A 27,961-nucleotide genomic window follows, 5' to 3' on the forward strand; every position below is an offset into this window, starting at 1 on the left:
ATAGGACTTTGGCAGAGAGGGACACTGAGGCCTGTGAGGGCATGTGAGGCCTGGGTTCCAGGAAGGGAGAAATGCTCAGTGACTTCCATGGAAGGACACTACACAGAAGAGCACCCACAAGGCACCCCCTCCCCCCAACAAATGGACCTGGCTTTGAATGTAAGTGCATATAATAGTCACTAAGTATTCACTCAGTCATTCATCTATGATCTAACTCATATCTTCAGTAAAGTCTTCTTTCTACCAATAATATACTACTGCCCAGAAGAAATATCCCAGACTCTTGATAATGAGCTTACACTATTACAAAATTATGAACCCATGTGGTACATTTCCTTATTTCGGTACATTCCTTTCTTTCCACTTACCACAATTTATGTCCTTCCTCTTGTGATGACTTTTTATCCATCTATGTCTGATATATTCATGCAATAGATTTATGAGTTTCATGTCTTTACTCCTTTTCTAACAGTATAAAGTGCTACCCACACAGTTGATGGGCATAGTTTTTATTTCTTGTTGAAACCTAACTTAATTCTTTATTGCTACTGACTTACAATTTTCACTGGTGATAAAGAGAGAATGAGGGAATCCACTTGTGATTAACAGAGTTCACAGCATTATAAAAATAGCTAGTTGATGGCAAAATGCCCCACTAGCCAGTCATGTAAACTTAAGTAATTGTTTTGTCAGGTATCGGCAAAGGAGTAGATTTCTATTAATTTTCTCCTTACCAGCGGTATGATAGTAAACATTTAAAAACTAGCTCTCCAGAAAATAAAAAAAGCCCCAATCTTTTGTGTTTACCAATTTCTATGTTATAAATTTATGATTGATTTCAAGCTGCCAATCTGACACAGCAGAATATGAAATAGGAAGTGTTGTACACAATTATATGATATTTCCGCCATGCAGATACAAGGAATGTGTAAGGGTATATGTAGTTATAAAATAACTAGGAAATGATGAGTTTTGAGCATTTGCTACTCTTTTTTACAACAAATCTTATTTAGTTCCAAGTTGATACAATTTAGTTTTTAATAGTGGCTTGCAAAATTCCTGAAAATTTAACAATCTGCACTAATGAGCTTGTGCTTTACAGCTCCAGGACACCACTGCCCCTTACTGACTAGTGAAAAGGAGTGGGTCATGAGGAGACAGACCTGAAGCATAAAATTCCTTATTTGAAGGACTAGCAGCAGCTCTGAGGGATGGTGGCTGCGTGTGTAGAAGAAATAATGATAGAGAAACTGGAAGACTCAGGAAAAGAAACTTTCAATGCAAGGGGTACAGGAGTAAAATGTGTTATCATGGCTGTCTTGTCCTCTGAGAAATTCATGAGGCTTTGACATATCTAGTTTTGTGCTATACCAGTAGGGCCATGCTATTGGATCTGCCTCATTCCATAACTTTGTTTAGAAACTGGAATGTTTTTCATCTTTAGGTTTATAAAAGCCAAGGATCTCATTCTGAAGTTGGAAAATGAGGGTTTATCATAGAGATGGTGAGTCTTCTTAAAAATAATATAAGGGGTTATTATTATTATTTGTAGAGTAATGCTTCTAGGATCAAAGGTTCATTTTCTTTCTTTCTTTCTTTCTTTCTTTCTTTCTTTCTTTCTTTCTTTCTTTCTTTCTTTCTTTCTTTCTTTCTTTCCTTCCTTCCTTCCTTCCTTCCTTCCTTCCTTCCTTCCTTCCTTCTTTCTTCTTTCTTTCTTTCTTCTTTCTCAAAATAATATTAGGCATGCCTGGATAGGAAGAAAAGTTCCATCTCTTCAGTTTTATGTCAAAGACAGAACAACTTAGGAGACTGTCTTTGTTACTGTCTCTGCTATAGGGTCTTCCAGATGGGCCATATTCTGGACATGGGCACATGCAAATTCTATTTATTGGGAGGAGAGTCATTTGGGAGAGAGGTCAGTTGATTCTGTGTTGCTCCAGAGCTCTAGCTCACCACATCTGGAGGAAAGTAGGAAGTGCAGACTTGAAAATGTAGTATGGAACCTATGGCCACTTCTGTTTCTAGTGATGAAGCATAATACTGGAATGCAACTTTTTCATGAATGTAGTTACTATACATTATTGTGTTCTATTTATGTGCAACTCAGTGAATTTCCACTCTTTGAGTAAATTACACTTTGATGGCTTCTCCATTTTGGCTGTGAACTATGCAGGTTAAACAAGGCACTTTTGGTGTAGGGCAGTGGTTTTCTAAAGATCTTCCTGATAGGAGACACTTGCTGAGCAGTTCCACTCTGCTGTTAAGTTCTAAGTAAGATTCTGTTTGATAAAAGAGTTTTTTCATTGCTCAGAAGTCAAGTTTGAAAACCACCGGAAAGACAGAAAAGTGGCTCTACCTATGCCACATGACAAAAGTAAGAAAGAATTAATCTGGAAGCATTGGAAAATCACTGTTGGAATTTAGAATATGATACAAGCCAGTTGGTTTAAAGCGTAAAGAGATGTGAATAAAGCCCTTAATATTAAATTGAAGATTGTTGTCCTGATACCGTTTGTACTCAAGGACTATTGATTTTTTTTAAAAAAATCAAGCTGTTTAAAAATGTTGTGCTAAGGATGAAACCATATTCAATGACAAATGGACTGCATAAACTGTCTTCGCGGGGGCCTTATCAAAGCTTTTCACATGGTGCTTGGATGGTTTGTTTTGATGGGGAGAATCTGAGTCAGGCACCCTTATCTGGCTTCATTATTATGGATATGAACATGGTTCCCGAGACTCTCACTAGTTCCACAAAAAGAGATTTAGAAAAAAATGCAGCCTGATAAATTCTCCATTCAATGAGAGCTAGAAAATGTTTTATTCTACTGTACTGTAGCTTAAAGACATCTGACATGAATTTCTGCAGAAAGTTGTTTTTTTATAGGGAGAATATTGAGGTTACAATGTTCGACTATTACTCTCATTTCTTCTCTTTCTCCAAATGGGGTTTGAGTCCCCCCTCCCCCATTTAGTAATCCAGGAGAACCTAGACATGAAAAACAGCCATCAGGAGAGATGAGGAGAGTTCTGCCAAACATCTGGAAAAACATCTGGAACATCAAGCTCGCTTCATCACTGTATTAACTCAGATCAGTCCAATTCACTCAGAAAAAAAAAAAAAAGCAAACCAGAAAAAAGAGTCATTTTAGATCTGAGGCCCCATAGCACCTCATTTTTGCTACTGATGCTTCCCAAGCGCACAGTTGTCTCTTCTGTTTTCTCACGACTGAAAAGCTGGAAAGAACTTAGTGTGTAGGTTGGAAGAAAAAGAAGCCTGTCTTTAGGGTGAGCAACTTCGGACTTTCCATTTACTGGCCAGAGTATTCACTCCAGGGCGGAGCATTATGCAGAAATAACCTGATTTATTTCTTATAACGATGCCGAGGAAGGAAACCTTACTATCCCTTCTTTGTAGATTGGGACATTGAAGTTTCGAGGGATTTCGAATCTTACCCAAAGTCACTCAGCTGGTGAACGGTAGAAAACAGCTACAAATCCAGACCATGGGACCCCAAGGTCTGAGCACTGAAATGTATACTGTACAACAGTAGGGTCAGAGAAAATGGTGGGCAAGTATCCCGGCCACAGATACCCACGCAGGGACCAAGAGACAGTGGAAGATGGTGAGCAATTGCTCTTCTCTGGGTAGGGTTTATTTTGGGCCTTGCCTCTGGGTGCTCATCTATGCCTAGACTTCTTTTTGTTTCCATACATAATGTGAAATTTTCTACATCTCTAAAATTTTATTATGTGCCTTATGTAATAATTTGTATAAGGTCAAGTTGCACAGGTCAAGTGTTGAGTAACTCAGTGAGCATCCATCTGTACATCATTATACTGTAACTACACAGAAAGGGAAAGGAGAAAGATGGGTAGGTTTTTTTATTTGGAGACTCACAGGGGAAATGTTACATGGCACAAAGGAGTGGGAATGGGAAGGAAAACAGAAGTTATGAGAGGAACAGCGATTGGAGGGCACAAGTTAACTCTTAATAGCACACATGCTTTAATAGCATGATGGCTTTGGCTTCTTTCTGTGTATATCACAGCTTATGCTAAAAGAAAGTCTAATTTATTCATTCTTTCATTTAAAGAATATTTGGCTTGGATTAGTCATCTTCCTCATACGTTCCCTTAACTCTCATTTCTTCCATGTCTTGAATACTTTTGGAACATTTGACCAGTTCACAAGAATCTGTCTAACTGTCCCTTCCACCCCTGTAGGTGTAGACACAACAGCCATCTAGTACAACATGATCCCTCCAAGGACAGCCAAGTCTTTGTTCCTGGCTTAGTCATTTTCTATCATGTTTTTCTCCAACACAGAATTCGGCTCTCCCACTAGTTTCCATTAAAATTTCTGATAATCCGGAATATTTTATCATCTTTATAGTTTTTACAGTAAATTAGGTAAAGTGGAGAGGAGTCATTCAGACGTTTCCTGCGCTCTCCTTTTTAACCATCTTTCCTGGGTCACACTCCTTCTTCTCCTTATGTCTGCATAGTAGTTTAGAGTAATCATCTTTTGCAATTTGAGCATGCCCTGAGAGCTGACCCCTTAAGCCAATCAGCTTATAAAATATTACCTCCAAGCTAGATATTCCCTCTCAGGGGAGTTCTGGTCAATATAATGATCTTCTTCAGAGAGGTTTATACTTAGAGGCTGTGACCACTTTTATAATAGCAGTGTTTGGTGAACAAAGAAGTCAATCTTCAGGAAAAAATAAAGAGAAGTAGGGAGCAGAGTGAGAAAGGAAACACTTCTTGGGTAGGTAATGGCTCTCCACAATTCCTGGTTTCTGTTTTCCCTAAGGTCTCTTCTCCCTTCTGTTCTGCCCCTGGTGTTCTGTGAAGTAGCCCATTACCTTAATAGTTCCCTTTTTAAAGTTAGATTAGCTAGGCTATTTACTTGTCATCCAATAACCTTAATTAAAACATTTCCCTATCAAAAAACATCACTTTTTATTTATTTTATTTTATTTATTTTTATTTTATTTTTATTTTATTATTTTATGTACTTCATCGCCAACTATCTTGTCTGTGTTTTCCACCCGACTAAAAGCTTCTTAAGGGTAAGGACAGCATTTGTCTTGCTCACTATTTTATTCTCAGCACTTAGCATCTTTCCTGGATGCTGAATAAATATATTTTGAATGACTGCCAGCCAGGTACCAAGCACTATGTTGTGTACTGCGATTATAAAGATAAAAGGTATGATCCTAGACCTTAAATTGTTCAGACTCTAAATTACTCCCAAATCAGCCCAGATCTACTACTGTTATTCTAATTGTCCCTTGTACTAGTTTGGAATCTTTGAGCTTCAGTCACGGGGACACTGTTGGCTCAATTGACCAAATCTCACAAAACAGAAGGAAAAAACTGGACCTTGCGGGTAGCTGGAAATGGGGACTAATGTGGTCAGAACTCTTCTCCCTTTCTTGTCTTTATTTATGGATTGACTTCACCATGTCGGAGTTATTTCCTTCCAGTTGTGTAATAGTAACCACCAGCAGTTTTCATGTTTATGTTATTCCAGTTTTATCATGATTTTCTTTGGTTCTATTTTGGGGGAAAATCCTGGGGAAGCCCCCCCCCACCCCCCGTTAGTCCAGTTTGTGTTAAATGTACTTCTCTGTGCCAATTACAGTTGAGGGAAGGTACTGGGATTATTTCAGCTTGGATCATGACCAGAAGGATCTGTAGGATGATGGCAGCTTCCAATATCAGCCTCATGAATGAGACATGGCTAGAAAGTGATGGGTGCTTTTCTAGGTAGACAAAATAATAGATATCTACCCGCCCTATCCCCTCATCCTCACATCCATCAACTTTCTTCTTTGACTTATTTAACAAAGATCTCATTTAGTACAAAGCATTGTACTAAGCTCTTGGACAAAGCACTTATATTTTATGTATCAAAATTAAGTTTTTCAAGGAAAACCTATTTTTTTCTTAGCTCTTATAATCATAACCTAGTTTTTCCTGCATTTACTTTTCAGAGTCACAGTATAGCAAAACCTTCAGGCACTGGTTTATTTGGACCATCCCAGTGCACATGAATCAGGTGATTTTTATCTTTTGTTCCTATCCTTGCCATCCCTAATCTGTCAGGCAGTCCTGAATCTATACCATCAGACTTGTTTGTTCTACTTCTCTATCCTTTTATCATGGTTCCATTAACTCACATCCAAGGATGTCAAGAGAATAAATAGCCCAATAAAACAAAAGAATATACTTCCAGATTTAAAAAGAAAGAAACATACAAGAAATACATAAATCATGCTGTATGACAATAGCCTGGAAGATTGCATGGGAGGATCTTAGTGTTTTCTGTAAAAAATAAAAAAAAGAAAAGAAAAAGAAAAATGGAATTTCCATACCTATATCACCACTTGACAGCTAGAGTTATTGTATACTGAACACCGAAAAGGATGGATGGTCATCAGGAATAATTATGCCTGAATAAACATAATTCTATGAAGGATGACTATATATTTTCTCTGGTGATCATCTTATAATTGGGGATAATTTAAGCATGAATCTAACCTACTTGTTGTCTAAGAAATTCCTAATCACATTTCTTCCTCATAAAGCATAGTTCCCTACAACATGGGTTTGGCATACCAATGTCCTATCATTTAATGTCACACCTATATAATGGAGACTCATGTCCTGATGAACTCTTCCCAGATAAACAGAAAGCGCTTGTCCAAGAGTAATAAACACCTGGCACACAGGTTGCTAAGAGCTCAAATAAAGATAAATTTGTTAGCCTGACCTAAGTGTTCTCAGGACCTCAAATTAATCTAATGTTATCTGACATTTGGTACTTTCTCTATCTAAGCCAAAAAGACCACTCTTTGATCAAGGTCTCATCACTCTTTTTCAAGAAGCAATTGTTATTTTGCCTCTTGGTACTCACCTGCTGCTCCAATCCAATACCTTGTGATTGTCAACTACAGCACCCAAACTCAAGCAGAATATAATTCTAAGGCACTCTGAGTCAAATGTTTGGTTTTTAGAGTCAATACTAATGTAAGGCTAAGCCTAACATCAAAGGGGAACTTTTTTCAAGATTCTCTCATGACTTGAATTAGAAATAAATTATATTAGCATTTAAAAATGCACTTTAGAGATCTCTTAATTTAAGCTCGTAGTTTTACAGTTGAGGAAACTCAGATTCCAAGAAGTAATTTCCCCAAGGTCACACAGATCTTAGTAATAGTGCTGACTTACCCTAGAACATAATTTTGTTTTACCTTAATTATGGAGAAAGTGAAACTATTTAACTGTTCAAAATATGTTCTATATATTTTAATATGTTTAGTTATGAAAAACAAAGAATTTTTTCCCCTGTCAATAGAAAGCAGGATTGGCAGGCAGCCAGCAAGCTCACCTGCCACTTTCTATAGATTCACAAGTTAGTAATTACTTTACCTTTCTAGGAAATAAGGATTCAGTACACCAAGCTCTGAGAGAGAGAAGGTAATGCGGGGTGGGAGGGTGAGGAAGGGGAACCACTGAAAAGATCATCAGCTGTCCATGCAGAAAACACCTGCCCCAAGATCCCCAGTCAGTATTACTACCTTTACTATTATTATTTAAAGTAAACAATCTAACTTCCGGTATCATCCCAGAACCAGCTGTGAACACTCTGAATGTTTGCAAGCTCTTAGAAATTTCTTCTCCTTTCCTGACCAAAGCCTGTCTGCTCTTGTCAAAGGTTTACAGAGGCCTGAGGTCACTCCCACTGAAACCTAATCTGATGTGATGCCTGAAACAGGGAGATGGCTTTAGGTAGGACAAGAATAAGACCACTGGAATCATACTGCATGTACCTCACACCCTAGAGTCCAAAGGGCAGTGTGATCACTGTGTGTTTCCTACAAACCCTTCTGGGCTTGCAAATTTCCCTTGTGTACCATTTTGGCCAGTTAGTAAATTCCTCTCTTCTCTGGCTCTGCCTACTGTCTACACAGGATCACCATACAATGCTACAGATTTCCCCAAATATCTATCCATTTTATTTATTCAGAGATAACAGGCCTCCAGCTGACTAGTCTGACCCATGGGGACCAACTGCATTTAAGGGAATTTAAAAATTATTATTATTTCAAACTTTCTCCTCTCAAAATAGTTGATTTAAGCATGCATTTGTTTAACATCAGAGTGAAATTTAAATAAAAGCAAATTTGCTAACCTGTCTATGTTCTTCAGGAGGCAGATTACAGAAATTGTAAATCCAGAGACAATTCCACAAAGCAATGAAAAAGAATGAATTCTAGCTACTTGTACATCATGGATGAATCTCCCAGATATAGCGGTGAGCAAGAGAAGGGGGACACCAAAGAATACATGCTGAATAATTCCATGTTTATCATGTACAAAAGCAACAAACCTAATCTATGGTGATACAGGTCAGATAGCGGTTGCCGTTGGCAGGGCTATCAGCTGCAAGTGAGCACTGTGGTCCTGCCAGGAGAGTTCTGTCTTGATCTGGGTGGTGATGAAATTTATACTTATATAAATATTCACCCAGTTACAGACTTAAGATGTGTGTGCTTTATTATATATGAATGTATATATTTATATAAGTATATGAACACACGCAACTATTTATTTACTTTTAATGATTTTATTTCAGAGAGAAAGAGAGCACAGGAGTACAGGCATAAGTGGGGGGGGGAGAGCAGAGGGAGAAACAGACTCCCTGCTGAGCTGGGGGCCCTATGCAAGGCCTGATTCCAGGACCCCAGGATCATGACGTGAGCAGAAAGCAAATGCTTAGCTGACTGAGCCACCTAGGCACCCCACAAATATTTATATGTAATATACACTATACTCATTTGTCTATACTATATATGTATACGTTTACTATGTAAGTGTATATATAGTGTGCTTTAATTTTTAAAATTGTAAAAGTGTATTATACCTCTATTTTTCAGATAAGCTTTTTAAAGATCTAGTGGCATGCTTCAGTCTCAGATTCATATAAGGTGCATTTGTAGACTCATCATTCCTATAATTACAAATTTCATCTTCAGAGATACAGCTTATAGTCCTAGCTTTTGTCAATGGGAAGGTTCCTGGCTCACTCCCAGTGTGGTTGCTCCTCTGGGGGCGATCCCAGCCAGGTAGGTTCCCCACCTTCTCGCTCACTTGGTTTGGTCTTCCAGTGTCGCTATGATCATCTGGTGCTTTCATCTTTTAGACACCCCGGATTACCCACACATCATTTTGGATATGCCAGGCATAGGCAAAAGAACCCTCAGAAATCCTCCTTAAATCCTTCAAATATTTAAAACTTGTTTTATTTCAATTTATTTTTCTTAGAGAGGGAGAGAAGGGCAGAGGGAGAAGGAGAAGGAGAGAATCTTAAGCAGGCTCCACACCCAGTGTGGAGGCTGATCTCACAATCCTAAGATCATGACCTGAGCCAAAATCAAGAGTCTCTTAACCGATTGAGCCACGCATGCGCCCCTAAAAATTATTTTAAATATAACACTATCATAGTAGCAAAGAACATTGTGGTGGATTCATATTCCCCACAAAACTAATATGAGAAACACAGGAATGGGATCCCAGTGATTACAGCATACTAATAAATCATTTCTTTTCCTGTGTCCCTTTTTTTTTGTCCAGCTTTTCCTATGTGTATAAATAATTTAAAATGTGTAACATGCATATCCATAACATTTTTTCTTAACAATTCATCATAGAATTTTGAAAAATATTTCATTACATTGATATACTATTAACTACCTATTCTCATTTTATAAAATGTTTGGTGTGTTTTCAGTTTTTTTTGGGAAGGAGTATCTTAGAGCATGTAACTTTTTCACTGTTTTGATGCTGAGCATGGCCTAATTTCCCAGGTACAGGATTATTGTATGAGAAGACTTGTATGGCTCTTGGAACATATAGGCACGTTTGTTTTAGAAAAGGACTATACTAGGGGATCCCTGGGTGGCGCAGCGGTTTGGCGTCTGCCTTTGGCCCAGGGCGTGATCCTGGAGACCCGGGATCGAGTCCCACATCAGGCTCCCAGTGCGTGGAGCCTGCTTCTCCCTCTGCCTGTGTCTCTGCCTCTCTCTCTCTCTCTCTCTCTCTCTCTCTGATTATCATAAAAAAAAAAAAGGACTATACTGGGGCACCTGAGTGGCTCAGTGGTTGAGCTTCTGCCTTCAGCTCACAGTGTGATCCCAGGGTGCTAGGATCGAGTCCCGCATCAGACCTGCTTCTCCCTCTGCCTATGTCTCCACCTCTCTTTCTATGTCTCTCATAAATAAATAAACAAAACCTTAAAAAAAAGGACTGTACTAATTTCTCGGGTGCTAGCAATGTATAATATATATTATATATTGTACATGTAGTATAAGACTATTTTCACTTGTCTTGTCAACATTAAATAATTTCTTTTTTTTAAAGTAACAGCTTTATTGAGATTTCATATACTACCCACACCCATTAGCAGTAACTCCCCATTTTTCCCTCCTCTCAGCCCTTGGCAACCATTAATCTACTTGCTGTTTTCATGAGTTTGTCTATTCTGGACGTTTTCTATAACTGGAATCATACAGCATGTGATCTTTAATGTCTGGCTTCTTTCACTGAGCCTGTTCTTTAGGTTCATCCATGTTGTAGCATGAGTCAGTATTTCATTCCTTTTAATGGCTACATAATATTCCATTGTATAGATATAATACACATTTTTATTAATTCATCAGTTAATGGACAATTGAGTTGTTGCCACTCTGCTGCTATGAGCATTTGTGTGTAAGTTTTTGTGTGGATGTACTTGAATTCTCTTGGATACATAACTAGGAATAGAATTGCTGGGTTGTAGCAACTCTGTTTAATTTAATGAAGAATTGGTAAACTGTTTTAAAAAACACATGTACCATCTTACATTACCATAGGCAATGTCTAAGGATTCCAATTTCTCCACATCCTGGCCAATGCTCATTATTATCAATCCTTTTTTATTGTAGCCATCCTAGCGTGTGTGAAGTGGTATCTTACTATGGTTTAAATTCAATTGCTGAGTGACTAAAGATAATGAGTATTTTTTCACATGTTTCTTGGCCATTTATAAATATTCTGTGGAGAAATATCTATTCAAATCCTTGTTTTTGATTGGGTTATTTGTCTTTTTGTTGTTGAGTTGTAAGAGTTCTTTATATATTTTGTTTTTTTTTTCTTTATATATTTTGAATACATGTCACATATGATTTGTAACTGTTTTCTTCTATTCCTTCAGTTGTTTTTTGCTTATCTTTGAAGCACACATTTTTAATTTGGATGGAGTCCAGTTTATTTATTTTATCTTTATATCATTTGTGCTCTTGCTCTAGTATCTAAGAAACCATTCCCTGATCCCAAGTCATGGAGATTTATGACTATGTTTTCTTTAAGAGTTTTATAGTCTTAGCTCTTACATTTAAGTCTATGAACCATTTTGAGTTAATTTTTGTGGGAAGTAGTGTCCAACTTTATTCTTTTTACATGGATATCCAGTTGTTCCAGCTCCATTTGTTGAAAGACTATTCTTTCTCCCATTGAATTATGCTGGCTTTTTTTTCTCTTTTAGATTTTATTTATTTTTTTGAGAGAGAGAGAGAACATGAGCAGGGGAAGAGGGTGGGGGAGAGGGAAAAGCAGACTCCCCTCCTGAGCAAGGAGCCTGACCTGAGGCTTGATCCCAGGACTCTGGGATCATGACCTGAGTTGAAGGCAGATGTTTAACTGACTGTGCCACACAAGTGCCCCAAATGATCTTGGCATTCTTATTGAAATCAGTTGGCCCTAAGTGTAAGGGTTTATTTCTGGATTCTTAATTCCAATTCCATTGACCTATGTTTTCATCCTATACCAGTTACACACTGTCTTGATTACTGTATCTTTATAGTAAATTTTGAAATCAAGAAGAGTGTGTCCTATAACTTTATCAAGATTGTTTTGGCTATTCTAGATTTCCATATTAATTTTATAATAAGCTTATCAATTTCTACCCAAAAAAGGCAGATGAGGTTTTGATAGGTATTATGTTGAATCTGTAGATTAATTTGGGGTGTGTTGCCACGTTAACAATATTAAGTCTTCCAATCTATGAACATAAAGTATCTTTCCATTTATTTAGGTCATCTTTATTTTCTTCTCAACAATGTTTTCTGGATTTCAGTGTGTAAGTCTTGCACATATTTTGTTAAATTTATTCCTAAGTAGTTTATTCCTTTTAATGCTATCACAAATGTGATTGCTTTGTTAATTTCATTACAGATTATTCATTGATAGTTTATAGAAATACAACTGACTTTTTAAAAGATTTTATTTATTTATTCATGAAAGACCAAGAGAGAGAGGGATAAAGGCAGAGGGAGAAGTAGGCTCCCTGTGTGGAGCCTGATGTGGGACTCGATCCCAGTACCCCAGGATCACGACCAGCCAAAGGCAGACATTCAACCACTGAGCCACCCAGGTGCCCTTGCTAAATGTAATTTATAAGTTCCAATTGTTTTTTGTGAATTCCTTTAGATTTTCTATCTATAAGATTATATGCCATGGATTACATACAATTTTACTTCTTCCTTTCCACTTTCCACTTCTTTTTTTGTTCTTTTTTGTTTTGTTTTGTTTTCATTTTCTTGCCTCCTTTTTCAAACCTCTAGTATGATACTGAATGAAGGTGTTGAGAGCAAACATTCTTGTCTTGTTCCTGATCTTGGGGGAAAGAATCTAGTCTTTCATCATTGAGTATTATTATGTCAGCTATGGGTTTTTATAGATGGTCTTTATTAAGTTGAGGGAATTCCTTTCTATTTTTGGGTTATTAGGTTTTTTTCCTCATGAAAGTCTATTGGATTTTCTCAAATGTTTTTTCTGTATATATTGAGATTATTGTGTGGTTTTTTTTCTCCTTCATTCTATTAATGTGGTATATTACATAGATTGATTTTTATATTTTGAACTACTCATGCATTCCTAGGATAAAACCTACTTGATCATGGCATATAATCTTTTTTTATATGTTGCAAGATTTGGTTTGCTAGGATCTTGTTGAGGATTTTTACATTTATATTCATAAGAGATATTGGTCTATAGTATTTTTGTGATGTTTTTATGTGGTTTTAGTGTCAGGATATTGAAGCACAGAGAAGCAATTGGGAAGCATTCCCTCCTCTTCTATTTTTTAGAAGAGTTTATGAAGGATTGATAGTAATTGTTTTTTAAACATTTGGTAGGATTCACCAGAATATAATTTCCTTTACTCTTCTAAATATTATGGTTTTAACACAGTGTTATTTTAATTTATATTTTTTGATAACTAGCAAGGCTAAACATTTTACCATATGTTTGCTTGCTAATTATCTCTGTTGGCATATATTGTTTGTTCATGTCCTTTGCTCATTTTCATATCGGGGTTTCAGTGTTTTTCTTATCAACTTTAATGAGCTTTTTATAATAGTAACTCTCTGACCATTATGCTTTAATCTAGTAATTCTTCATTATCCAGAAATATTAATGTATTTTAGCTGTAGGGAGGATAAGTCAGGTTTTTATAACTTTTGTTTACAATAATTTTCTCACAGTTTATCCTGTTGACACACAAAATTATTTCATATTTAAAGGAGGAAATAGGAAGTGACAAATCTAATTAACATTTTTATATTCCTTGATGCTCAGACCAATTATTAAAAATTTATTTTCTTGAATATTTATTTGTTTTTACTACATCAAGCTAGGCATATATATTAGACATACCAGATCAGTAAAGTTTTATCCTTCCTCTGAGCTCTTGTTGATAATTCCATGTGTGGGTTTGACTTACTGAGTACATGCTTACACATGCTTACATGTTCAGTTCAACATCAAACTCAACTTTCTCTGACTTTTTTACCCCAGGAAAACATCAAAATGGGAGGAAAACAATTTAACCAATATGTACATTGAAAAATTAATTTTGTTCACCATGCTAATGAAGACTTGATGAGTCCTCTATAGTGTCTGTCAAACATGTAATTAACAAGACCAATTGGCATAAAGTCTAATTACAGGATTTTAAGTTACAATAGCATTCCCCACAGACCTATCACAGTGCCTAGGATATCTCCTACTAGAAATGTATTATTAACGATTAGATCTGGAAAAGTCTTATTCCACATATATATTGTGTGTGTGTGTGCATATGAGAGAGAAAGAGAAATGGAAGGAGGGAGGGAGGAAGGGAGGAAGAGAGAGGATATGGTTGTGTAAATTTAAATGCGGGAAAAGTAAATAACACTCAGAGTCCAAAGGTGCATTTTTGGTAGCACAGATTAGAACCAAATCACTCTTAGAATCTGCTTTAAGAAAATAAATTAACTAGTGCAGACATTTTTGTTTGTGTAAGTGGGAGGTTGTTTTGTTTGCATTTTGGCTCTTTGCATTGTCACCAAAAACAAAACTGTCATTTGTGTTAGGAAATAAAGGCATGTACACAGTTATATATCTTTTCATTCCAGACATACACAGATAAATGTCCATGCTGACTATATGGAAGGTGGGGAAAATTTTGTTTTAATCATCCTTATGTTTTTCCTTCCCCTTTGATACATTTCTCTTGATCATAAATGTTACTATTCCTATAAATTTTATTCCTTTAAGAAGCATCTCCACAGAATACATCTCTATATGTGCAATTTGATGAAGTATGGTAGACACTATATTCAACAAAATTCTTTTTTCCCTAAGTTATTCTCATTCCATGTTTTGAACTAGATAAGGCTATAGGCTCTATCATTTATGTCTACATGATCTTTGTACAAGGTACCTAACCTCTCTGGGTCTCAGTTTCCTCTTTCTTAAAGGGGATAATGCTTTCCTTTTAAGATTTTTGAGAGGGTCCACCAAACATTTGCTCCAGCCCTTTTAGCACATGTTGCAAGAATAGAGGCCATTGGCCAAAGGACAAAAGGATAAAAGGCAGCATAGGACAGAGGAGCATCATCAAAGACACAATCCTGTCTTCTCTGCTGCCCAGATTATTTATAGGCCTTGCCCATTAACTGAAAAATGACTCCAAGTGAAGGGAAGGAGAAAAAAGAGAGAAAAAAAAATCCTGAAATAATGTGACTATGTAAAATCATGAGTAAGCCAAGGAAACACAGGGCTGCTTGAATTCACTATGAATTGGCTAGATGAACTTTTCTTCATTAATTTGAAGTTGTAAGGCTCCTTCCTTATAGATTGATAAGTGCCTCAGTCCCCAATATGCTCTTCAATCATAGTTGGATCCAGCTTGTGACAATAGCTGGAAGATTTGAGGAGGAGGATTTTGAACACAGTTTTTATACCCTTTCTCCTTATTATAGCCTTCGTGGATATCTTATGCATTATTATATCCTAAGTGTTGACTCAGCATTTAGGCATCTGCTTCCTTTTGAAGCAAAAAATCTGTGAGTCACTGCTTGGAAACTTTTCTCCAACCTTTCTTAAGTCACCATTTATTTTGACCTATTACTAATGGAAATATTCTGTCCAAAGTCCAGGACTAATGTAGCCTTTACTCACCTTACTCATTTAATCCTCAAATTATGAAAGTCTCTACAGTTCTGACTAAGTGTATCAACATTACAAATAATTCCAACTAGGTCATCACAACTTCAAATAGTAATAAGCATTACCATTAGCAAGAGCCCAGAGAGCAGAGGTCAGGAGTTAGGTTTTCATACAAACTAAAGGCTTCTAAAAGCTTTTACATGGGAAACTGTTTATCAGTTCTACATCCAGTCACATGGATAGGTTTTATTCATCCGGGGAAGTACATATCGATGTGTCAGAAGAAAAACTTCGCTCCCTGAAGACAACTTCTTTATTGCCATTGGTGATGATGCTTCCCGATAAGAGTCAACACTGTGCCTTCACATTATCTGTTTCTATAACTTTGAGAACCTTCCCAGCACATCAGCAAAGGAGGAAAATGAAAAGCAAATGAAAACCCGAGAACAACTTGAAGAAAACAGAGGCACCTCCTGTCTCATTACAGAGTTTAATTGAACTGAGAACTTTTTCCTAAGTTTGGATGCAAATTCATTTGGCAGTGGAAACTGAACTGATATAAAACTGTTTAAAGACTATTTATCCTACTTAGTATGAATATTTACATATTTCTCTGCCTAAATAACAATGTGCTTGATTACAGGACACACACCCTTTGGGGATGTTATATCTCCACACATGACATAAGGTATATGCATTTAATTACCTTCCTGAAACTCAAAAGCTTCTGAACTGTACAAACTCCTCTAGTCTCAAAGGTTTTAGATAAAGGAGTGTGAATTAGTGCTAATTTTTCCACTTAGGTTATATAGAATTATTTTAGACATTTTTTCTTTACATGACATTCTATCTCCTTATCTGTATCCATAAATTCTAACATATCTAAATGAGAGGACTAGGTAATTAATGATAAGTAAGCACTTCAAATGATAATATGTGTACATACATATAAGTAAAACAAACATATGTTTATGTGTATACAAATACACACAGAGCTCCTATGGCAAAACCCTTGGATTTAGCAAACACAAAGGTGTATCACTGATACTTTCGTTCAACAATCTGTTCTCAGAGGCAAAGCTTAAATCGAGAGCCCTGGCAGCTGGTAGGAAGGATTCCCCCTAAAATGTCTGGCTTTAGAGAAGCTATCTTCAGGCAGAGAACTCACAGATTTCTCTTCAAGTTGCTAAATATCTTAGAGGAGCCTGATATTCATGGAATCTAATGTATCTACATATTATTTAAAGAGCTTATATGTGGCATCTCTATCTACGCTGAGCAACGCTGAGCGCCACAGGCATTTCTTCTCGATTTTATTGCAGGAGCAGCAAAGGAGTGAAGGTTTACATTGTTTTGTTTTGTTTTGTTTTTTCAAAGAGCTGCAATATATATTCTCTGTATTTCATTTTGTATAATGTGGATAATAATAGTCACATCAAGCGTTGTTCTGCACATTGGATAACACACTAAATGTCAATCCTAGTGCATCCCACGGGAGACTTCTGTGCGGTAATATAGTTAGCATTATTATCCCCAGTTTTCAAATGAGGACCAGAAATTGTAGGTGGCTTGCCCAAGGTCACGTGACTAGCAAACTGGAAAAGTGACACTTGATCTCATTAGGCTGGTGACAGGTTCAGTGCTCTTTCCATACCATCTCACCATCTAAAATAAATAATGATACCTTTTACCTGAGTTTTTGAAAATGGAAAGGGCTTTGTTATTTTTGTTGTTTATTCAAATAATACATGCTCATTATATAAACAATTGCACAGTTCTAAAATTGGATAGATATAAAGAAAAAAAGCACGATAAAATCACTCATCATCAAATCACTCAGAGAGAAGTATGTTTAATTGAAAGTAGAACCTTTAAGACAGTTTTTCACACATAAGCACATGTAGATACAATGCAACAAGCAAAACAGGTAACATATATATCATGTTTGTAATGCAGTTTTTTCATATAAGATATAGACACGTTTCCAATAAGTAAATGTTTTAGTTATGAATTTCAAAATATTTATTAAGATGTACAAGACTGTACTTTTTCAAACAAAACAGAAACAGAATCATAAATACAGGGAACAAACTGGTTGATGGTTGCCAAAGCGGAAGGATTCTGGGTGAGGGGGTGGATGAAATAGGTGAAGGGGATTGAGATGTACAAAATTCCAGTTATAAAATAAACAAGCCACAGGGATAAAAAGTAAAGCATAGGGAATACAGTGAATAACATTGTAATAAATGAGTATGGTGAAAATAAACCTGTACCTTTCTGAAACTCTGCTTAATTTACTCTTAAGATCTGCAAGTCAATCTGTCCAATGCACAGTGGAATCTGTCACTCCTGTGTTTTCTTGCTTATTCAGTGTTTTACATAGTTACATCACTTTATGACTTTTGTTCTCTCTCTCTTTTCCTTTCCTTCACTGGGGGGAATTTTTCGCTTAATGCACAAGAGCCATGAATCACTTAGGCAGCAGAGGAGACAAGGTTGTATACTTGATGATGCTCTCCTCTTCAATGATGCCGTTTATCTGCCTTTTGGCCAACAGTTTGATGCTCGCCACATCTGCTAAGAGGTTTGGAATCATTTTTTTGACGTCTGGCTGTCAGATTGTACATTCTCTGTCCACTTTATTCCAAACACAAGTTCTTCTCAAGTTTCCCCACCATCCCATCTGTCTTAGTCTGTTCAGTCTTCTATATCCAAAATAACATAAATTGGGTAGCTTAAACAATAAATGTTTATTTCTGCTAGTTCTAGAGGCTGGGAAGTCTAAGATCAGGGACTAGCTGATGAGATCCCATGTCCTGTTTCATAAACAACTGTTTTCTCACTCTGTCCTCACATAGTGGAAGGGTCAAGAGAGCTCTCTGGGGCCTCCTTTATAAGGGCACTAATGCCATTCATGAAAGCTCTACCCTTAAGACCTAATCACCTCTCAAAGTCCTCACCTCCTAATACTGTCACATTTGGGGTTAGGTTTTCACACATGAATTTTGGGGGACACAATCATTCAGTCCGTAACACTCCTCTCAACTGCTCTCCCCATGCCAAAAAACATTGCGCTTGGGGCCCTCTGCTGACAGTCATTGTTATTCTACTACTAGGGTACCATGTTGTGGTAGGCTGGATAATAATCCCCCCAATTATTCACATTCTTCTTTCCAGAACTTGTGAATATGTTACCTTATGTGGTAAAAAGGACTTTGCAGATGTGGTTAATTAAAGATCTGGGTAAGGAGAGATTTTAGTGGATTCTTTTGGTGGGCCCAGTAAATCACAAGGCCTTTTATAAAAGAAAAGCAGAAGGATTAGAAGCAGAAAAGGAGAAATGGTGGAAGGAGAGGAAAAGAGAGAGAGACTGGAAGATGTTATACTGCTGGCTTTGGAGATAGAGGAAGAAATCATGAGTCAATAAATGTGTGCAACCTCTGGAAGGTAGAAGAGACGAGACCAGATTCCTCCCTATAGCCTTCAAGAAGGAATGCAGCCCTCCCAACCACCTTGATTTTAGACCATTGAGATCAAGTTTAAAGTTTGACCACTAGATGTATAAAATAATAAATATATTTTGTTTTAAGCCACTAAGTTTGTGGTAATTTGTTGTAGCAGCAATAGGAAACTAATATACATATGAGGCACAGGATTTCTTTAAAAGTCCTGCAGTGTCCCTGGGCTTTATCTAGTGAAATAGAACATAGGTGTCCTCTCCATCGGTGCTCCTCCAGCCTGCTGCCAAACTCCACTGGACTTCTATATATGTGTTCTATTTGTCCTTCTCCTGAGCCAATGAATGAATTGCTTCAGTAATTTGAGAAGAGAGAAGCTGGACACATATCATTGCAATTTAACCTTGTTCATGTAGACCTACGGCAACATTTTTAATATTTGCAGAATATTTTAGTATGTGGTTACTCTAGAACTTATTTACTTAATTCCCCTTTGATGAGTATTTTGATTGCTGTCAAATTTTTATGACTACAAAAAATGCAGACATGAATATTCTTGTATATATATTTTTGATGAGTTATAAAATCATCTCTTTAAGGAAAAGCCCTAGAAACAGATTTTCTAGGTCAAAATTTATGTATATTTACCTTTAGAAACTTATTGCCCACTTGCTTTTCTTTTATGGTTGAAGTAAAAGAGGAATCATCTTCTGGTTGTACCAATTTTTGCTTTCACTTATACTCCAGTGTGTAAGGTCCAAGTTTGTCCATACTCTGTCCACTTACGGGTGTTATTCATTTTTTCTTTATTCTCAATGGACCAAAAATATGATCAAATCAGTCTTTTACATTGTCTATGTTAATTATTAGGTTTATAATTTTTTTCATGTTTCTGGGCCATTTTTATTCCTTCTCTAGATTCACCAATCATATTTTCAGCCCAATTTTCCATGTCTTCTTTGAGATTAGCCTTTATATGGCACCAATTTTCTCCATGCTTGTCACTTACCTTTCTTCTTTGTATTTATTTTTACTTTTTTATTTTATTTTTTCATTTTTTTAAATTGAAGTATAGTTGACACACCATGTCAGTTGCAGATGTACAACATAATGATACAACTTCTCTATCTATATTGTGCTGTGCTCACCACAAATGTAGCTACCACCTGTCACCATACCACCATTCAACCCTACTACACCATCAACTATATTCCCTATTCTGTGCCTTTCCTTCTGTGACATATTCATTCCATATGTGAAAGCCCAAATCTCCCACTCCTCTTCATCCATTTTGCCCATTCTCCCTTCCCCCTCACCTCTGGCAAGTGTCAGTTTGTTCTCTGTATTCCTGGGTCTGTTTCTGCTTTGTTTTGTTTTTTAGATTTTACATATTTTTAATTTTACTTTTATGGTTTCTCTGCCCCATGAGATTGTCAAGTATGTCAATCATTCGTGTAAAGTTTCTGATTTAAGGTTGAGCTTTTCATTTTAGTGCTATTTGTGATTTGCAGAATGTGATATCTGAAAGCTTGGATCAAGTAGGCATGTTGAAAAAGAAAAACTTTTCCATGACACATGTCAACAGGCTTTATTTCATAATAAATAAATGAATGTACTTTGATTTAACTGAATATTCAGGCATAATTGAATGACTTTCATAAGTTATACAGTTACGTTTATAACGGTTTGTCCCCAAGAAAGCACAGTCATTTGATGTTATGGTTCAACTAATAAGTTATGCTTCACAATTGGCATCTTTCTCTTCTACAAACTAATAGTCTTTCTAAAGCCCATTTACCTGACACTTCTCTTCCTGCCATGTCTATTCTTTGTAGAATTGTTTGGATTTTCAAAAGAGCTTGGAACACTTCATCTCTGGACAGTTTCTCTCAATGTAGTGTCTTGCTATTCAGACTTAGGTGACAGGAATCGATCACTGTTGAGCTTACCAGAACTACCTTTGTGCCTGCTGAGACGTTAGACTACTTTGTTAGGTAGGGTGTATCTCACGTCTTTAAGGAAATGTCTTCTCTACAATAACCAGCAGGAAGCCTTGTGAGAGTATTTATACCAGATTATCAGATCAAACATTTTGACTAAAATGAAATGTTAACTCAGTTAGGGTATTTACCTGAAAGTTACTGAAGCAGTTGCTTGTGTGAATTAACCGAAACAACCAGTGATTTGGTATTTTGTGAATACAAACTCTATTTTGGATTTTGAAAAATTGAAATCACTGTCCTGGCTTTCATATTTTATTTCAATACACTGTTGCTCTTGGTACTTTGGAGTATGTGTATATGTGTGTATGCGTGTGTGTGTGTGTGTGTGTGTGTGTGTGTCGGGGAGAGGCAGATGAGAAAAGTAAAGAGAGAAATCCATGCATATAATTGTTTTATAGGTTAGAAGTGTTTTAGCATGGGATTTTCTTAATATCAGTAACTCCTTCAAAGACATTCTTGATCAACTGACATTAATAAACAATTCTCTAAATAAACACTACTGTTATTATGTTCCAGATAACTTAAATGTCCCTACTTAAAATGAGTAAAAGATGCTGGAGTATTACACAGTCATTAAAAGGAATAAACATCAATTTAAAATTCACATTTGTTGAGGTTTTCTTTCCCAAATGTGCTTCTACCAAGCGAAACCTGCTAAATCCAATTGATAAACATTTAAGACTTAAACTATGAATGGAAACAAAACCAATGCATTATTTTAAAAAATTATAATTTCTGGCTCAAAAATATTATATTGAATATTTTAAAATGTCAGATAACTGGAATGCTAGAAATCTTTAATTTGATTTTGCTAAAACAGCTTGGTTAAAAATTGACTCTATAGGTACTATGTTTTTCCCCTGATAAATTCAAGTAGCTTGTATGAAAAATATCTGATATGTTTTCATCTTATAATCTTTTCTGTAGACATTCAGAAAGCTTTGGTTCCTCTTGACCACATTCTATCTAAATCAAATTCATTTTGTCCAACAAAAAGTTCAGGAAGACTGCACAGAAATATTATTAATGTTGAAATACCAGACATTTTCTAGATAATTCCATAGAAAAGATAATTCTGAATAGGATTTTTTTTATCTTGATAATGTGCTGTTATTCGTTTCTCTTGGAACTATTTTTTCCTGATAAATACAGTTTTTCTCCTGTGGTGGTAAAACCACTATTTTGCTAATAGTTAACAATGTATCTTCCACATGGTCATTCCCTCTGCTTTGGTTCCTTGACCTTTTACTTCAACAGTGCAAAATTCTCTTCAACAGATTCCTCCTAAAGCTATCCACTAGCTTTTAACTATGAGATTTCCAAGGAACACAATACACCCTCTAATTGCTTTTCATCTCTGACCAGCTTGTCAGTTTTGGCTTCTGATTTATGTGTCCAGAATACCTAAATTCCTATGCTTGTTATGAATTATAACTTTGGCAAGATCTTTTCTATTTCTAAATTGCACAAATTCCTTTTCATTTCTCTTGTTGAAGGAAGATTTTTTAGAAACAAATTTCAGTATTGTAGACATTTAAGGGACATAATTAATTTCATGCTTGTCCTCATTTATCAGCAAGCTTGCTTCCTCTTTTTGTGTCTCCTTCCCCTGATATATTTGTTAACACTCCACTGAATAGTGTTAATCCTTTATATTATTAGAATATTTTGCTTACTTGCAAACACATATCTTTGCAATGAAAGTTGTCTTCTTATCTGATGTGTTCACTCGGTTTCCTTCTCATCTCCTTATTTCCCAAACAGATTTTATTTGCCACAGTGTTTTAGTGGTGTGTATTCATGCCGCTTGTTCTATAGAGTTCTTTTCCTGGAGGAGTTAAAAGATAGGCTGGGTTTTCATTGAAATCCCTTAAACTGAATAGTTTCTCCATACCTCTTGATTTTTTTTCCCTGAGCACTTGGATTATTTGGGATTTTTTTTGGTATGAATTATTATATCTCAAGTTTCTATTATTATACTGGAATCAATGATTTTCTGCAGTGTATCTGCTTTTTACTCATACTATTCTATAAATACCTATTTATATTTCATCTACAAAATAGCTCTTTATTTTTTAAGTTTTTCTTTAAATTCTAGTCAGTTAACATACAGTTAACTGTAATACAGTTAACTGTATTCAGTTGAACAGTATAGTGATTCCACATCTCCAGTGCTCATCACAAGTGCCCTCCTTAATCCCTATCACACATTTAACCCATTCCCCCACCCACCTTCCTTATGGTAACTATCTATGTTTGTTCTCTATAGTTAAGATTCTATTCCTTGGTCTGTTTCTCCTCTTTCGCTCTCTCTCTAACTTTTGTTCATTTGTTTTATTTCTTAAATTCACATGAGTGCAGTTATATGGTATTTGTCTTTCTCTGATTTATTTTGCTTAGCATTATATTCTCTAGCTCTGTCCATGTTGTTGCAAATGGCAAGATTTCATTCTTTTCTGTGGCTGAGTAATATTCCATTATATATATATATATTACTTGTTCTTTATCTGCTCATAAGTAGATGGACATTGTGTTGTTTCCATAATTTGGATATTGTAGATAATTCTGCTATAAACATTGGGGTGCATATATCCTTTTGAACTAGTATTTTTGTATTCTTTGGGTAAATACCTAGTAGTGCAATAGTTGGATCATGGGGTAGTTCTATTTTTAACTTTTTGAAGAATCTCCATACTGTTTTCCAGAGTGGCTACACCAGTTTTCATTCTCATCAGCATTGCACAAAGGTTCCCCTTTCTCCACATCCTTGCCAACAATATTATTTCTTGTCTTTTTTATTTTAGCCATTCTGACAGGTATGAGGTATTATCTCATTGTAGTTTTGATTTGCATTTTCCTGGTGATTAGTGATGTTGAGCATCTTTTCAAGTGCCTGTAGCCATCGGTATGTCTTCTTTGGAAAAATGTCTATTCAGATCCTGTATTTAGTTTTTAATTGGATTTTTTACTTACTTTTATAAGCTCTTGTATACTGGATGTTAACCTCTTATTCTATATAGTATTTGCAAATATCTTCTCCCGTTCAGTAGATTGTCTTTTCATTTTCTTGATGGTTTCCTTTGCTATAAAAACACTTTTTAGTTTGATGTGGTCTCATTTGTTTATTTTTGCTTTTGTTGCCCTTGCCTGAGGAGACAGATCAAAAATATATATCCATCATTAAGATAAATATCAAATAGCAAACATATTGCCTATGTTGTCTTCTAGGAGTATTATGGTTTCAGATCTTATACTTAAGTCTTTAACCTATCATAGGTTTATTTTTTTATGTTTTTGTGTAAGGCATAAGAGAAAGATCTATTTTCATTCTTTTGCATGTTGCTTACCAGTTTTTCCAGCACTATTTATTGAAAAGGCTGTCTTTTCCCCATTGTACATTCTTGCTTCATTTGTCATAGATTAATTTACTGTATAATCATGGCTTTATTTCTGGGCTCTGTATTCTGTTCCATTGACCTACGTGTCTGTTTTTTGTGCCATATCACACTGTTTTGATTACTACAGCTTTGTGGTACTTGTTGAAATTTGGGACTGTGATAGCTCTCTCTTTGTTCTTCTTTCTCAAGATTCTTTTGGCTATATGGGGTCTTTTGTGGTTCCACACAGATTTTAGAATTATTTGTTCTAGTTATGTGAAAAAATGCCATTGGTATATTGGTAGACATTGCATTGAATTGGTAGGTTACTTTGGGTAGTCTGGATATTTTATTTTATTTTATTTTTTTAAAGATTTTATTTATTTTTTCATGAGAGAGAGAGAGAGAGAGAGAGAGGCAGAGACACAGGCACAGGGAGAAGCAGGCTCCATGCAGGGAGCCTGACGTGGGACTCCATCCCGGGCTTCCAAGATCACACCCTGGGCTGAAGGCAGCGCTAAACCGCTGAGCCACCCAGGCTGCCCAGTCTGGACATTTTAAGAATATTAAGTCTTCCAATGCATGAGCACAAAATATTTTTCCATTTGCGTTGTCTTCAATTTCTTTCATCAATGTCTTATGTTTTTCTGCATCTAATGAGATGATCATTATCCTTTGTTTTATTAATGTGGTCTATCATATTGATTACAAGAAGTAATTCTGAGAACAAAATAAATACATATTATTGAAGGAATTATGTAAATTACAATATACTCTGCATAAATTAATTTTTATTAAAACTCCCTCTCGTTTTTGTAAGGGATCAGAAAATGTGATATTAATTGATTTATTGCTAAAAGTTTGATCTAGGGAAAGTATATACATTAAAATAAGATTAGGCACAGGAATTGAGGTTGGATAAAAGAAGGAAAAGAGAGGGCTTCCTATTCTCTTGGAATCTTTAATTCTTTTTTTTTCCAATTCTGAGTGGTTATAGTTAATTAAAAGGGTCCCTCTAGTTTCTCCCACCATCTTTGTTTTCTACCTTCCTACCTATTCCATCAGCTCAGAAGAGCTTTGACTCTGAGCTACACAATGCAGCCAGGTCATATCTACACTGTAAGACAATGTATCATTATCACTACTCCAAGGAGTCTTCGTAGACATTTTATACCAAATCACCTCTCCCGCAAAAATATTTAATACTACAGACTTAATGTATATCTGTTTCTGTACTCTGATCCTTTGGAAAGCCACAATTTATTGCAACTACCTCTAATATTTTTGGCCCTAAGTATCAATTTTTACCCTCTAGAGGGTTATTATTATCCCCATGGAGAATATGTGTGATGAGGGACAGGTGAAATAATTAGGATTTCAAGTTCAGCATCTTTCTCCTGTTTAATGTCATAACAAAGTTCCCATTAGCTGAAAACAACTGAAAGCCAGAAGGCAAAGGAGTTCACAGATAGTGTATTTACATCAACCTCCTAGGACACAGAGCTGGATGGAGAAGGATAAGGAATGGATCTGGTTGGGTGGGCAGAAGATATTAACACAGACAAAAGCCAATAGCCCCATGAAATACATTTTCTTTTTTTTTTTTTTTTTGAAATACATTTTCTATGTGTGGTGGTTCTGAGAACAGGCAAAGTCAAAAGTCAGAAGAGCAGATATATCTAGCAGAGACAGAACAGATGGGAAATCAGGGTAATAAAGAGAGCTTAACACAGAAAACAATAACAATGGCTAGACTGATTCAAGATCTAGCTCTTCTTCTCAAATCTTAAATGCAGGAGTCCTCAAGCTGGAACTGACACTCTAGTTCATGAAGGTTCTGTTAGGGATGTGGTCCAAAAGAACTGATTACAGCATTTCATTTGATAGATAAAAGAGGCTCAGGAGAAGAAGTGATGTGCAGGAATTAGAACTTGTGTCTAAATCTCTAATAGACCCCAGATCTTTCCTGGTACACCTCATTATACCACTATATATCTCTTGCTGGCCTGAATTTTCCAGCTCTTCTCTGAAGGCTTCTACTTGATTCTTTCCCATTTCCCTTGCATTCTCCTTAGATTTTTATGGGTAGAAGAGTTTATTCTTGAACAATATAGATGTTAGAGGCACTGATCCCTGGCATAGTCGAAAATCCATTTATAACTTTTGACTCCCCAAATACTTACCTACTAATAACCTACTGTTGACTGGAAGATTTACCCATACCATGAACATATATTTTATATATTATGTGTATTACATACTGTATCCTAATGATAAAGTAAGCTAAAGAAAAGAAAATGTTTTTAAGACAATCATAAGGAAGAGAAAATACATTTACAGTGCTAAACTGTATCTATCCAAAAAAATCTGCATATAAGAGGACCCACACAGTTCAAACCTATGTTGTTCAAGTGTCAACCTTGTTAATAAGTTACAAGTGCTTACACTGGGAAATCACATGCAGTAAATTATTCTCAAGCATTCACAAATTTGACTTTTCAGCTTGTACTAATTATGAATGACTCCAAGTTTTCATGGCATATAGTAATTTATAATTTTGCTGAGGGTGCTAGTTTTAGTTCTTTGTATTACAATTAGCCGTCCTTTAGCTAGTGAGTAAGACTAGCTTACTGTCCTGCATTCACATTCAAATCAGCTTTGTGTTTTGCAACTTTTATGGCCATATACAAAGTGAAACATGAGCACAAAACCTTTGTGTGTAGTGATTCATATTGTAATTTTATGATAACATTTATGCATTATGGTGGTATTTACAAATGGAGGGATTTGCAAAGATATGATGAGGGTCCACTATAATTGAAAATCTAAGGTTATGAAACAGAAAGATTTTCTCACAAGATTTTAGTTTTGTCACTGTTTTAGATAGCATATAAGAGAAGTTTTCAAAAATGCACAATTGGAAGGAAAAAAGAAGAGACTGAGTCATTATTTTTTTCCTTATAAAATCCTAGAATAGGAGGAGGGGCAAGATGGCAGAAGAGTAGGGTCCCCAAATCACCTGTCTCCACCAAATTACCTAGAAAACCTTCAAATTTTCCTGAAAATCTACGAATTCGGCCTGAGAATTAAAGAGAGACCAGCTGGAATGCTACAGTGAGAAGAGTTCGCGCTTCTATCAAGGTAGGAAGACGGGGAAAAAGAAGTAAAGAAACAAAGGCCTCCAAGGGGGAGGGGCCCGCGAGGAGCCGGGCTGAGGCCGGGGCGAGTGTCCCCAGGACAGGAGAGCCCCGTCCCGGAGACGCAGGAGCTGCACCGACCTTCCCGGGGGAAAGGGGCTCGCAGGGAGGTGGAGCAGGACCCAGGAGGGCGGGGATGCCCTCGGGCTCCCGGGGACACTAACAGACACCTGCGCCCCGGGAGAGCCCCACACCCCGCGGCCGAGCTCCCTAAGGGCTGCAGCGCGCACGGCGGGACCCGGAGCAGCTCGGGGGGGGCTCGGGGGCGGCTCCGCGGAGGGGGCTGCGGGGCGGGAGCAGCTCGGGGGGCTCGGGGGCGGCTCCGCGGAGGGGGCTGCGGGGCGGGAGCAGCTCGGGGGGCTCGGGGGCGGCTCCGCGGAGGGGGC

The 27,961-nt window shown here is 36.6% G+C and overlaps 1 long non-coding RNA gene across 2 annotated transcripts; it reads left to right on the forward strand.

Moving 5' to 3' along the window:
• LOC140608063 (uncharacterized) lies at window positions 1-27,647 on the forward strand. Of its 2 annotated transcripts, none has more exons than XR_012010021.1 (3): window positions 1-159; window positions 1,445-1,504; window positions 27,420-27,647. It is a non-coding gene; the product is annotated as an uncharacterized lncRNA (long non-coding RNA). The 2 variants fall into 2 exon arrangements; XR_012010022.1 differs by lacking the exon at window positions 27,420-27,647 and adding an exon at window positions 6,003-6,110.
• The last annotated feature ends 314 nt before the right edge of the window (window positions 27,648-27,961 follow it).

This window comes from Canis lupus, chromosome 17, assembly GCF_048164855.1.
Source record: "Canis lupus baileyi chromosome 17, mCanLup2.hap1, whole genome shotgun sequence".
NCBI lineage: Eukaryota > Metazoa > Chordata > Mammalia > Carnivora > Canidae > Canis > Canis lupus.